This window comes from Hemiscyllium ocellatum, chromosome 8 (assembly GCF_020745735.1).
Source record: "Hemiscyllium ocellatum isolate sHemOce1 chromosome 8, sHemOce1.pat.X.cur, whole genome shotgun sequence".
Taxonomy (NCBI): Eukaryota; Metazoa; Chordata; class Chondrichthyes; order Orectolobiformes; family Hemiscylliidae; genus Hemiscyllium; species Hemiscyllium ocellatum.
Window position 1 is genome coordinate 43,015,031 of NC_083408.1, and position 13,610 is coordinate 43,028,640.

The 13,610-nt window shown below is 41.2% G+C and overlaps 1 protein-coding gene across 11 annotated transcripts in view; it reads left to right on the top strand.

Moving 5' to 3' along the window:
- Positions 1-13,610, top strand: part of LOC132818134 (alpha-(1,6)-fucosyltransferase) — a 752,369-nt gene that overhangs the window by 370,840 nt on the left and 367,919 nt on the right. The window contains exon 1 of one of the 11 annotated variants that reach the window (XM_060828857.1): positions 9,555-9,595. The exons of the other annotated variants lie outside the window; for them this stretch is intronic. The gene's annotated coding sequence lies outside the window, so the exon portion shown is untranslated. Of the gene's footprint in view, positions 1-9,554; positions 9,596-13,610 lie in introns of those variants that run through there. 11 annotated transcript variants of the gene reach the window in all.

Sequence of the window (13,610 nt, forward strand, 5' to 3'; positions counted from 1 at the left end):
AAACCATGATCTCATTCGACGTAACGGCACTGTTCACTTCGATTGACAAAACTCTAGCCAGAGAAACAATAGCCAACCTACTGGACATACAGAACAGAAAACAGGAGGCGGAACCTATCAACAAGGACGGCATACTTAAACTACTGGACTTGTGCCTCACTACACACTTTACATTCAACAACCAGATATACGAACAAATCAACGGAACACCCATGGGATCACCAATCTCAGGACTCATAGCAGAGGCAGTTATGCAAAGGTTAGAACAAACAGCCCTACCACAAATTCAACCCAAACTCTGGGTCAGATATGTCGATGACACGTTTGTAATCATCAAAAACACGGAAATAGAAAATACACACCGGATCATCAACGCCACACTCTCAGGAATCTGATTCACGAGAGAAGAAGAAAAGGATAGCCAACTCCCATTCCTAGACGTGATAGTACAGAGAACACCGAACGGAGAATTCACCACAAGGGTACACAGGAAAACAACACACACAGACCAAGTCCTAAACTATGAAAGTAACCGCCCCAACACACACAAACGAAGCTGCAACAGGACGCTATTCAAAAGGGCCACAACACACTGCAGTACACCAGAACTGCAAAAAGAGGAAGAGGAACACCTATACAAGGTATTCGCCAAAAACGGATACCCGCGCAACTTTATCAACAGATGCCTAAGAGACAGACAACGGAACGAGGACATGCCACAGCCAAAAGGACTAGCCACACTACCATATATCAGGAGCGTTTCAGAACTGACAGCCAGACTACTGCGACCCTTAGGACTCATAGCGGCACACAAACCAACAGCCACGCTCAGACAACAACTCACTAGAACAAAGGACCCGATACCCAACATGAGCAAAACTAATGTAGTTTACAAAATACCATGCAAGGACTGCACAAAACACTATATAGGACAAACAGGAAGACAGCTAACAATCCGCATCCATGAACATCAACTAGCCACGAAACGACACGACCAGCTATCCTAGTAGCCACATACGCAGACAACAAGCAACATGAATTCGACTGGGAAAACACTACTATCATAGGGCAAGCCAGACAGAGAACAGCCAGGGAATTCCTAGAGGCATGGCATTCATCCACAAACTCCATCAACAAACACATCGACCTGGACCCAATATACCAACCACTACAGCGGACAGCTGAAAATGACACCCGGAAGCAGCAAGGACAGACCAGTATAAATACCAGCAGAAACATCAAAGAAGCGCTTCGCAGGAGGTTCCAAAGCACTGATGATGTCGCCTAGCCAGGGGACGAAACGTTTGCAACAAAAACTTCCAGCTCGGCGAACAGAACCACAACAGAAATGATTTAGATACGAATATAGGAGGCATGGTTAGTAAGTAAGAGTCTGTCTCCATGCTGTACGATTCTATGATATTCAGAATGACCAGTTTCTCAGGACAGATGAGGAAATTATCCGCTACACTGATATCTTCTCTCTGTCCATAGTGCTGTTTGCAGATGGGAAAGTGTGGCGTGTAAACTGGCTGTCTTTTGACATTGACTTTCTGAGCTGAGCGTGTTCTTCATTTGATTCAGTTGAGTTCACTCGGTTGCTGAGCTGTGGCTGGTAGAATTCTGATGGTTGTAGATGCAGAATTTCTGATTCTACATTTCCTTGACAAACTGACATCACCTTGGTCAGGTCTTGCCACAGGGATACAGGACAAAGTATCTGCTGTCTGATCAGAACATGTTATGTCTTTGCTTCAAACCTCATCATCCTCTGTCTGAATCATTGTACTTGTGGAGGTGTTTGTGCAAACTCCTTAAAATTTAAGTGTGACACCGAAGATTTGTGGTTTGTCTCTACCTCTACCTTACCTGTGCAAAATCTGACAAGCAGCTCATGCTGCTTTCTCAGACACAGTGTATCTTTTTCCAGTCCTTGTCAATGAAGAGGATGCATGAACTAGTCTTTGCTTTCCATTCTTTGTCACCTGGAAGAATAGAGAAGGTATGTTGGCGGCAATGATGGGAGATAGTTTTGGGTCATAATGAACTAAAATGTCAGGGTATGTCAACATCTCTGTCTGATATCCTTAAAAAAACCTCAGTGTTATGTCTGAGCACCATGTATTGTCATTACAGCTGAAGAAGTGACTCTTATCATAACTAGTTTGGGCAAGACTTGGCAATGTGGCTTACCATGTTTCTGAATTTCTGGAGATCATCACGTTCTGAGGAGCTGGAACCTTCTTGATTGTTCACGTAGGTCAACTGTGACACTGGATATCTCCACACTATGCCCAAGGAACTTAACAGTCGACTCCAAAAATATGCATTTTTTTTGTGGAGTGCACATCCTGCTCCCTGCAGGTGTTGTAACACAAGGCTGTACTTTAGTGTCATATTTTGTCTGTGAAGATTCATGGACTAGGATATCATCCATGTAAACATATGACTCGACTCAATCCTTCTAGGATGTTTGACATTGTCCTCTGGAAGGTTTCCATTGCTCATGTGATGCTGAACAATAGTGAACCAAAACCTCCCAATTGGGATAAAATAAGATTCTAGACAGCTTGGAATCTTCTTCAAGGTTCGCTGCCAACAACCAGCTAAGCTGTTGTCCACAGATGCCATAGGCTGTGTTTCACTTTCAACTGCTTTGTGAGATTTGTGCACATTGTGTTAGATCCATGGGGTTTTGCTACTGGGTCCATGCCAGGCACCAGCTTGTTTCTGTCACGGATTGAATAACCCCTTGTTTAACATAGAATCTGCTTCCTCCTTTACTTTTGATGATCGGAAAAGGAATTTTCTTTCCTGTTTTAAACCAAATCCCTGTCTTTGGTTCAGCACCTAGAATGATGTGGTATGTTGCGTTCAACTTTGAGTGCTGTGAACCTCTGTAGAATGTAGGCCCTGAGTTTTCAGACTTTGATCACTCTACTTTCCATGAGTTTCTCAGACTCTCCACTCTGCAAATCCGAGTTGTTGCAGGCTCTCATGTTGTGATTAATTCTAGTTTGGTATCATATCTGCTTTCGATGAACTTCCATTGTATCTTGAAGGCTAGCATTCAGCCTCGAACCATGACTTCCTGGCTTCCATATTTATTATGATGACTGAAGATAACTTTTATCTAATCACATTTCAGCACCTCTGTTTCTTGTGCCTCCTCTATTTCACACATCTTGACACCATTCAGAAGTTTCTCTTTTTGCTTAGTTTCTACAGACGTCTTGCTGTGGCTCACAACCTACAAGTGACTGTTTGTTTTGTTGGAAACGGCACTCAGCCTCTTTGGCAGGACATTCTTTACATCTGTGTCTTTTCTTGTTACATTATGAGTCAGCTGTGGTGGTTGATAGATGTTGCTCTTCTCTCTCCTGTCTTTTACACGGCCCACTCTCCATTTTGAAACTTGACATATTCCATTGGGTTAGTCACTTTGTGCTATGGCTCTTCCAGTTACTATGTCATGAATCAGTTTTGCTCCTTGACTTTGTTTGTCCAGTTGAATTACTTTTGTTTTAGGTTAGACCATCCCTTGACTGCTGTCCTGACAAAGCTTCATTTCAATCTCCGAAACAATTGTGTCCCTCATTCGTTCATTTTCTAAGATGCCACATTCACAGTTCTCTGCCCATCTGTGCAGATGGTTTACGAATGTATCAATTATTTTGCCCTTGTTGATGGGCGTGTTTGTCAAATTTAAATGTTTGATAATTATTATCTTTCACAGATTGAAGGAGGCATCAAATACTTCTGTGATTTGGCTTTTTCCTTCCTTGTCCATCCTCTCTCTAAATAGGATATCATCTGTATTACCACCCATCGCATATGATAACATATTGATCAGCTTGCTTTTGACTGTGCACCAGCCCAGACTCAATAAATTGGAAATTATTCGCTCCAATTAAGTCATGCTCCTATTTGGTTGAAACCTGTGTATTGCCCTATCCAGAATGGCAGAAGATTTCCATATTTGTATTTATCATTCACAACATATAATATTCTTGGTCTCGTTATGCAATATTTCCAGAAACTGCTGAGGTAAGGGTAAAGATAATCACAAACTTCATTAAGAAAGGTCTTACTATGGCTTCATCCTGCTGAGAGTTTCTGAAGGTGAGCAAGATCATGTGACTTTACATCACTTCCTGTGACTCATCAGCAAGCCATACGTTTGAGAATCAACCCTTCTTCATCTTATTTGACCATGACCTGAAGTCTGACCCCATATCCTCCCAATCAAAAAAGACATCTTCCTTCTATCTCTGATGTTATTCCTATCTGAGCCCATCAATTACTGCAACCATCATCTTTATATTTATTTCCAGCCTTCACTGTTCCAATGCTTTCATATTAACCTTCCATTCTCCATTAGTTCAGCCTAATCAAAAGATGGCTGCTTAGCTCCTTTTCAACCCTGGTTACCCATTGCATTCTTCTTTGTATGATCTTAATTGGTTTTTGCACTCCTAGAGCCCCATAATTTAACATATTTATCTTCGCATTTCTATCCTTTCATGGCCTCTGATAGTTTCCAGACCTGGAAAGCACACCATCTCTCTTTAATACCGGCCTTTAATGTGTCCATTTTTTCTTTCATTCTACCAATGCCTCTTGAAATCTCTACCTTACCCTCTCCATGTTATGGCCCGCCTTCAGAACCAAGGAGTGCAGTCTAGTGATAATATCTAATCTGTTCAATGTTTCAGACATTTTCTGATGGTATTATAATAATACGCTCAGGCTACAAGTTTTCTGACCTCTTTCTCATTGGCCCACTCTCCTGCCCCATTACATCTTATTAAATTTAACCGTTTGCTGGAATGGGTGGAATTTTAGCTTCAATTGCAGTCAAGAAACTGAGCACAAATTGGACTTAAAATTGCTCGTTTCTGGCTTAAGTTTCTGCCTAAAGTGAAATCTTTAATGAAGCAGTATCATTGGAGAGTATAATGGAATGCTGTCATTGTCCTTCACATTAATTTATTAATAACTGTGTTTGAAGAGGGGTAAGCTTTTAGTAATATAGCTGAAAATGCAAGTACAACTTTATCACAAAGAATAAGCATTTATAATGTTTTCTCTTCCTGAGTAACCTGATTTTAAATCACTGTAAATGGTTTAAAATCTAGACGGAACCACTTAATTTTTAAATGGTGTACATCAGGCACCTTCTGACTAAATTAAATCATTTTTAAAATGCCGATGAACTTCTGAAATGTGCTTTGTGTGCCTATAAAAATCAGTTTGATGATGCTCCTCAAGCAGAGAGGAATTTGCCCTGCTCGTTATTTCAGTCTGAGGGAGTGTCGTCAGTTCTGTGGGTGGCACTGCCTTTGACGAACTTCGTTTTAAAGCCCGTTTTGAAATTCGCGGAAAGTCGAGTGACATTTGAGAATACGTGTGCTTAAAACTTCCCAGTGTTTCATCAAGGACTGGCTGCTTCCCAAAGGCAACTCTAGTGGTAACTCTGTCCCCATTGAATATCATGGCATGATCTGAAGAGCAGGAGCATTTCTGCTGATGCATTGACCAACCCCTGTTTCTTCAGCAATGCCTCGGTTTATTGAATTGCTAATTGTGGAATCTTGCTGTCCATAGAATGGCAGTCACCTCTGCAACACTGAGTAAAGATCCATCAAGACTACCTGGGAACCTGACTGGTACTATGTAAATGATTTTGCTTTATCACAGTGGTGCTAATTCATGCTGGCATCTGATTCCATGACCATTATCCATGTGTGAAACAGGACATGGGAGGACTTCCATCATATGATTGATGGGGAGAATCTTTAACCCAAATGTCTGACTTGAGATTAATGCTGTCTGCTTTCTGTTGATTGAGGGAGAACGGAGATCGCTGATTACTGTTCCTTGAGGATTCTGAGATCAGTCTAGTTCCATTGCCATGATACTTGATAATACTGCCACCTCTTATAATAGGTATTTATCTATGTGCTTTCATGGTGTAGTTGCTGGCAGTCACTGAAAGTATGGAAAGATGCAGTGAACATACAAATGCGGAGCCAGAATACACTGTGAGACATAGAAGTAGGAGTAGGAAAAATCAGTCCATTGAGTCTTCTCTACTATTCAATAGCATTGAATCTGATTCCCTGCTGCCTAGCAACTTTGGATGCCTGTTGTATTACAGGCATACATACCATTCAGCAGTGCATGTGCAAAGTGTGGCACCTTGCCTTTGTTGAAGCTACCTGCTCCACTTTTAGGTAGCTGCATCTAAAACAGCTGGCACCAAACAGTTGGAGCAGATGTGAAAGAGGGCTATAACCTGGTATTTGGTCCCGTGTTCAATTTTCCATTAGAATGGCTGCAGGTGGTACCACAAAGAGGAAAATCCCATCAAAATGATTAGCGATAGTAGGTTCATTGCCATCCTTGATATTATCTTCCAGTAACTTCTTACCTGTGCAGGAAGCTTTCTATAACGGCTATTGGATAATATGCCAGGAGGAACCCTGGCTGTTTGTTGCTTTCCTTCATTGGCAAGCACAGCGGCACTGACTACCCGGTGCTCCAATTGAGAAAGCCAAGCCCGACCAAGCGAACACCCAGTCCTCTTGCTTGAATGACTTGGTTCTACATTGATCAGTATTGTTAACAAGTCAGCCATGAAGAACCTCTTTAACAGGAATTCTACAGTGAATTTCAGTCTTAATTGCATTTTAAATTCAAACAGGTGAAAAGTAAGTTTTCCCTGCTCCTGCGGCATGTGTAGTATGAATCATGATTCTATTTCAGTTTGTCCCTGAGCCATTAAATTAATGCTTCTCTCTGCAGGCAAACCTGGTGTCACCAGATGTCAAGGGATGTCTTCATGTGGATTTAATCGGAAAAAGCTTCCTGTTGGAGGTGAAAGAAATCTATGCAACAACAGAATATTAGTTTTAAAATATTCGTTTTGTGTAGTGTCACTTATGTGATTGATGAGGTTCTGCTAGTATGTCCCACCGCATCTGACCTCCGTACCTCAGAATCAATCATTCTCCTAGGTTCGATCTTTCCTGTTTGGATGAGTTGAAGATTTTGTGTATATTAATTTTTCGAGTGAATGGTGTATGGGCCGGTGCAAAGCAGCATCCCTCCTACACAGACGAGCAACAGTGACGATTGCCTGATGCCACACATACTACAGCACCGGCTGTAATGGATATTAATTGTACTTGAGGTTCACTGCTTGTTTTCAAATGTTTCGACCTTGTGTGATTGCTCCCTCTCGCCTCCTCTTGTTCTTCCTCTGAGTGTTGTGCCTGAGAGGTCAGGGCATCCTAGTTTTGCTGGCACAATCCCAGATTTCCACTGAAATTCCTGATGTCCCAGAAATCCTGCTCAGTTGTTTGATCTCCCAATTTTTTTTCAGCTTTTCCCTTTTTGAACCACCTTCAAACAATGCCAGTGGCATACAGGCAGCAGAAACATATCAATGCAACCAGAATGTCAACCAATTCAGTTCAGTAGCTGGTGATGGGGAGGAGCCCACGTACAGTATTCAATCCATCGACTCTGTTCCACCAATCAATGAAACCATGGCTGACCTGAGAATCATAGGACCCTTACAGTGTTGTCATAGGCCATTCAGCCCATTGAGTCCTCACTGACTCTCCAAAGAGCATCCCACCCACTGCCGCCCCCCCCCCCCACCACCGACCCTGTCCCTGTAACCTTGCATTTCTCTTGACTAATCCAGTTAGCCCACACATCCCTGGACATTAAGGGCATTTTATCATGTCCAATCCACATAATCAGCACAACTGTGGACTGTGGGAGGAAACCCACGCAGACACAGGGAGAATGTGCAAACTCCCCACAGGCAGTCGTCTGAGGCTGGAATCGAATCTGAGTCCCTGGTGCTGTGAGGCATCTGTATGAACCGCTGAGCCACTGTACTGCCCTAAATGCTAAATTCCACTTTTCTGCCTTTGGCCCATAATCCTTGATTCCCTTACTGATTAAAAATCGAAGAGCCTATAAGACGTTGGATGATTGAGAGCTGATCCTCGCAAGATACCACCAGGTAAGTTAATGTGCCTGGAGCTGTCACGTGCACTGTCCATGATGTGGTGCTAATGGTGTCTCTTCGTAACCATTGATGCAGATGGGCTGAACAAAGTACATATGTGCAGCAGGCTGGGCAGCTCTAGGTAAAAGTGCTCAATGAAAGCAGCTCAGTTATACAGCAGAGTAGTACAACCAGTGAGATTCTCAGCTGTTGCTATGAAATTCCGTATTTCCAGGAGTTGGTCAACGTGTCCCAGTTTTGGAAATCCGTCCATGCTATGGTCTGGTTGGTGAGTGAGAATCCTGCAAAGCAAGCACAGATGTCAGTGATGCTATCTGAATAGGTACTCAGTGGCATGTAGGAGTAGCTGGCCGGATTTAATGTCCCAGTACAACAACCCTCCTGTTCCAAAAGATGCACTTGTTATAGGAGAACCCGAACAGTGACCTCTCCTTGCTGCAGGATCGACAATGTACTGCATCACCCCTTCCAGTTTTAACGTTTTTGCACTGGATGCACATAATGCTGATGTGTTCACATTGCTGAAGTTTTTTGCACCAAGATCTCACTGTTATCTTACATGGGTTAGAAAGCTAACTGGGGTTGGGAGTCATTGGTGAAAGTTGGCCTCATCAGCATATGTGAGTGTTGTTTGAAAGCACGACACCTTATGGATCATTGGGTGATAAAACAGTTGGGCTGTAATGTTGGGCTAATTTATGTATTGTTCAGTTCGTGTAAATTGAAATGTTGAGTAAAGCTCAAAAGAAGTGCTGCAATTTCCACTAATAATTCTCGAGTAGGTTGCATATCATATGAACAGAGACTGTTTTATTATTGCTGTGATACCAGCCACTGGTGAAATAACACACCCAAATAGGAATACAGTCGACATCGTGATCACATGGTTTGTACATTTATAAAAGTGTTGCCTCAAATTGATCATATTTTCAAACATGGGTGTTGAACATCGGGTATCTTTGAAACCTACAGAGGAGTTTGAAAAACTTGTTTGTGTTCTGGAGGATCTGATAGTTGAATGTAAAGACTCCAGTGACATTTGCTCTATACTGTATATTCTAACCTACAGTGCCAATGATTTCCTGTTATTGGTAATGACTGTCATTTACATTTGCGGTTTTGGTAAGGTAACATAAACACGTTTTGTCAAAGTCAGCGTTGACATGCCAGATTTCAAGTTGAAACAAAGCCGGGCAGTTAACTGTCAGTCGGCATTAATGGGTAAATTCTCCATGGGAACACCTCTGCCAGTTAGAGTCAACTTGCCAACAATCAGCATTCCTTTCTCAGACAACACAAATGTTGGTTTCCCTTACAATGATATTCCTGCAAAATGTCCTGACAAGTACAAGATAACAATAATTACCAAAATGGGTCTTTTGTTTTTCAAACAATGCTCCAGTTCTGTTATACCAAATAACTATCTATAATAGAAACAGTTGAGCAGTCCATGTGATAGATTTGTTTTGCTTAATCTTTAAACCCATTTTTTTCTTTTAAAAATAAGGTCCATGATAGATGATTCCACAAAGCTAAAGTGGTTATAGTGTAAGTATATGACCCATTTCTTCAGTTTTTTTTGCGGTCTGTTCTTCTTGCTTCTTTTGCCAAGCGGTTACACTAAGTAATTTTACTTGATATAAGAAGACATCAGATCCCATGGCATTGTCTCATTTTTGCTACATTTGGATATTGATCTACTTCTGTAGTTGCAAATAATACTGAACATTGTGCAATCATCAGCAAACATGCCCACTTGTGATCTTCTGTTGGATGGAAAGCTATTGGTAAAGGAACTGATGATGGTTGGGCTTTGGACACTCCCCTGATGAATTCCTGTAGTGATGCCCAACAGCTGAGGTGATTGATCTCTAATAACCACACCATTTTCCTTTGAGCATCTGTCATAATAATCTTGTCTGCTTTTGTGAAAATACAATCAGCCAACTTAAAGTGAGCAATGGCATAGGAAAGGTTATTTTTAATATAAAGAAATATCTAGTGTCATTTACCAGAAGAGACAGTGCTTGTAAAATTAACAAACACGTTGCATCTCAAATCCTGATGAGATAAAGCCTGCAAGTAATCTAATTTATTGACCTGAAATTGATACCAATGATTTAGACGACAACCAGTTTGCCTGGGGGTGATCTTCAGCAGTGACCTTAAAGCTGTCAGTCCATGTTAAAAACTGACCATCATATTTGTTCTGCAGACCAAGCTAATTTTGGATATTGCCGCAGGATATCTATCAGTATCCAAAACACAGCCTGTTCTGGGCCCTTTTTGTTTTCAGAAAAAACAAGTAAGGCTAGGACTCAGTGGCAGTGACAGATGTTTTCAACCAACCTGTTCAGGGATGTTATGAGACACCTCTGGAGCAGGTGGTAATTGAATCCTGGCTTAGAGATAGTAATACTACCCCTGCACCACAAGAGCCTTCCTCCTCAGTGGTGGTGACAGGCCATTGGAGCGGGAGAAAACCATTTTTCTTACCCTTTAGCCTATTATGCCATTCAATAAGAATACAGCTGATCAGATTATGGCCTTATTCCTCCACATTCCTGCATCCCCAAGATGATTGTTGACTCAAAATGTTTATTTGAAAACTATTATTAATCTGTGAATTATTCACATGAATCTGCAGGATGGGCAGGAAGATAAATGAATGGGTTAGGTCAAGAAAAGGAGTCACTGAATCACCAGGGTTGCTAAGTACAGTTAGAGGGTGAATGCTAACCGTGTATGGACATTAGAAATGAAAAGTCAGTAAGTATGTCTTGCAATAATTGAAGGCGAAGTTGCAGGTAAAAACAGAAGGAGAAGAAAAGTTGAAAAGGTGGATAGTGCTGAGATACTGGTTAAAGAAAGCTTGGAGAAAGGCTGAAATGGTAGGGATGATGCTAGCCATCCCACTGATGCTATGTTGAAAACATGCAAGCATTATACTTCATAATGAACTAGCAAATCAACAAGATACCTGCTGCAATTTTTTGTTATTATTATTTCCAAAGACTTGCAATGGAATGAGAGCACTGACACCACATTATATATAGAGCTGTCATCACAATGTGCAGAACATGAGGAACAAATAGGTACATGGATTAGTGGTACTTATTATTGCAAATAGGTGACCTCAACCTTCACCCTTGTGCGTTAGACTCTCCGATATTAATTTGCAATTGGCTCGAGTTGAGGAGTGCAGATGCTTCTCGCTGAAAAAACATATTGCTAGGTTCTGTTTCATTAATTAATCCCAGTTGTGTTCAGTTTAAAAGCTGTTAAAGGTTTGAACATAACAAATCATTTGTGTAATTCAGCCCCTAAATTATAGCAATGGACGGAAAATATAGATCATATTTATGTGATATTTGTTGGGAGATTGTGTATAATAGCTTCTATTTCCTCTATAATTGGAATTTCATTCAGCCCTGATTTATTTCCAATCTGGATTTATTTGGTCTAACAAAAGATGCCAGTAAACATCCAATTAGGGCCAAACAAAATTGAGGCTCTTTTTTTAAAACAGAGCTCGGAGTACTAAGAATAATGAATGTTTCTGATGCGATTCACAATGAATCACGTTGACACCCACATAGTTCAAATAGACTTGTGTATTCTTAATTATCCAGCAGTTCATGGGAACATTTGTTTGAATATCTGCCTGAAAAATCTAAGGCAAGAAGGAATAAAGGATTCAGTGGCGCTGAAGAATGATGCTGTGCATCAGACAGAATTAATTAATTGATGTTCTGCAAATGTGGTGTATTGGTAACATCACGCAGCATGTCGGTGGCAATTTAAAATGATATTCACAAAAAACAAAGTATCTTAAATAAAGTAAACTCTGAGCTAAGATGAATTTGTTTTTGATCAGTTGTCTGAAGCCTCTGTGCAATTAAAACTCAGTCTCAATAGCCGTAGAAAAGGTAAGAGCTGAAAGCCGTGTACCTATGAGAGACCACAACAAACCATAGCTTGATTAGTATCAATACACACTGCTGATGCAGTGAAGGCAGTGGGAAAGAATAAGTGAGCTGATATTGTGTCAAGTCAAAAAGATGTAACGCTAATTGTTAGTGTCCCTTTGTGAGTGAAAGGAAGTAACGTCTTTGGAGTATCATGTCTGTGACAGGAGAATTAACTATTAGATTCACATGGTGATGCAATCCCGCTCATTTGTTTTGCCCAATTCTTTGCATCTCATTGTTGATTTGCACTGTGGTATTCATGGCTTTGGTTGGACCTCTTCTGCTTAAAAAGATTTGGGTTTGTCAAATATCAACTTGAGACCCATAATCAAAATGAATTCATCTCGTTTCAGGGTGTTCATTATTTTGACAAAAGGAAAAAAAACATACTTCCTAATCAGCAACCTTGTGACATCTCCAGTGTAACACATTCATGGTGTGTCAGTTAATCATTTCTACCTGTGTCCAGTCTGGTAATTGCACTCTGCATCTAAGCCTGATACTCCTTCCATCTTTAGATTGCTCGTGTGATCATCAAACCAAGATTCCTGGCAATTCTCAGGTGATAGGAATATCTTTCATACTGCAGTTTGGGAGAGACAATGAAAATTAATAAATTATTTATCCCCTGACAAATAACAAACTTGGGTTAGAAAATGCTGGCTTTTCTCAGGCTTTTGCTCCCTGCTACAGACCATTTGGTAAACCTGCCTGAAGCAGTAATTGACTGCTCACTTCTGGGGCTCTGTCCTACCCCTGCTTGACAGCAGAGTAGCTCATTGGTTAGCACTGCTGCCTCACAGTGCCAGGGACCCAGCTAGATTCCACCCTTGGGTGACTGTGTGGAGTTTGGATGTTCTCCCTGTGCACGTGTGGGATCCCTCTGGGTGCTCTGGTTTCTTCCCACAGTCCAAAGATGTGCAGAATAGGTGGATTGGCCATAGTGTCTCGGGATATATTGGCTAGGGGATTGGCCATGGGAAATGTGGGGTGACAAGAATAGAATAGGGAGTTGTGCCTGTTTGGGGCGTTCTTCAGAGTGTCGGTGTGCACTCCGTGAGCTGAATGGCCTTCTTCCACACTGTACATACTTTATGATTCTCTTCTTGCCTACCTTTACCAGAGTCTTGGCCTGTTGTAACACTGCCACATATTGATGGTATGCCCAGGCTTTTGAGTACTGAGATTAGTTTGATCATCACATGTTGTGTCCTGTTTCCATCCTCCATCATTACGCATTTCCCTCAACAGATCGTTGTTTCAGGAGATGGAACTGGAACTGATTTAACTGAGAGATCAGGAACTGTGACGCTTCCAAGGTCAAATGTCAGTGTTTAGCTAAAAGAAAAGCCAGGTCCTTTACCATTTTGACCTTCTATGTGAGCCCCTCAAATTACCCTGATCTGAGGGCAAAAATGTCCTTATGTTGTCATGGGAACAAAGCTGCAGTGGGCAATCCTTGTGAACCAAAACTAGACAAATTTATAAATAAATTTTTGTCAGCACTTTGTCAATGCCTTTCTGTGAAATTCTTTTTAGGATATTTGAATAAATGTTCAAATAAATTTAAAATTAAATTCTAAGCAAACAGA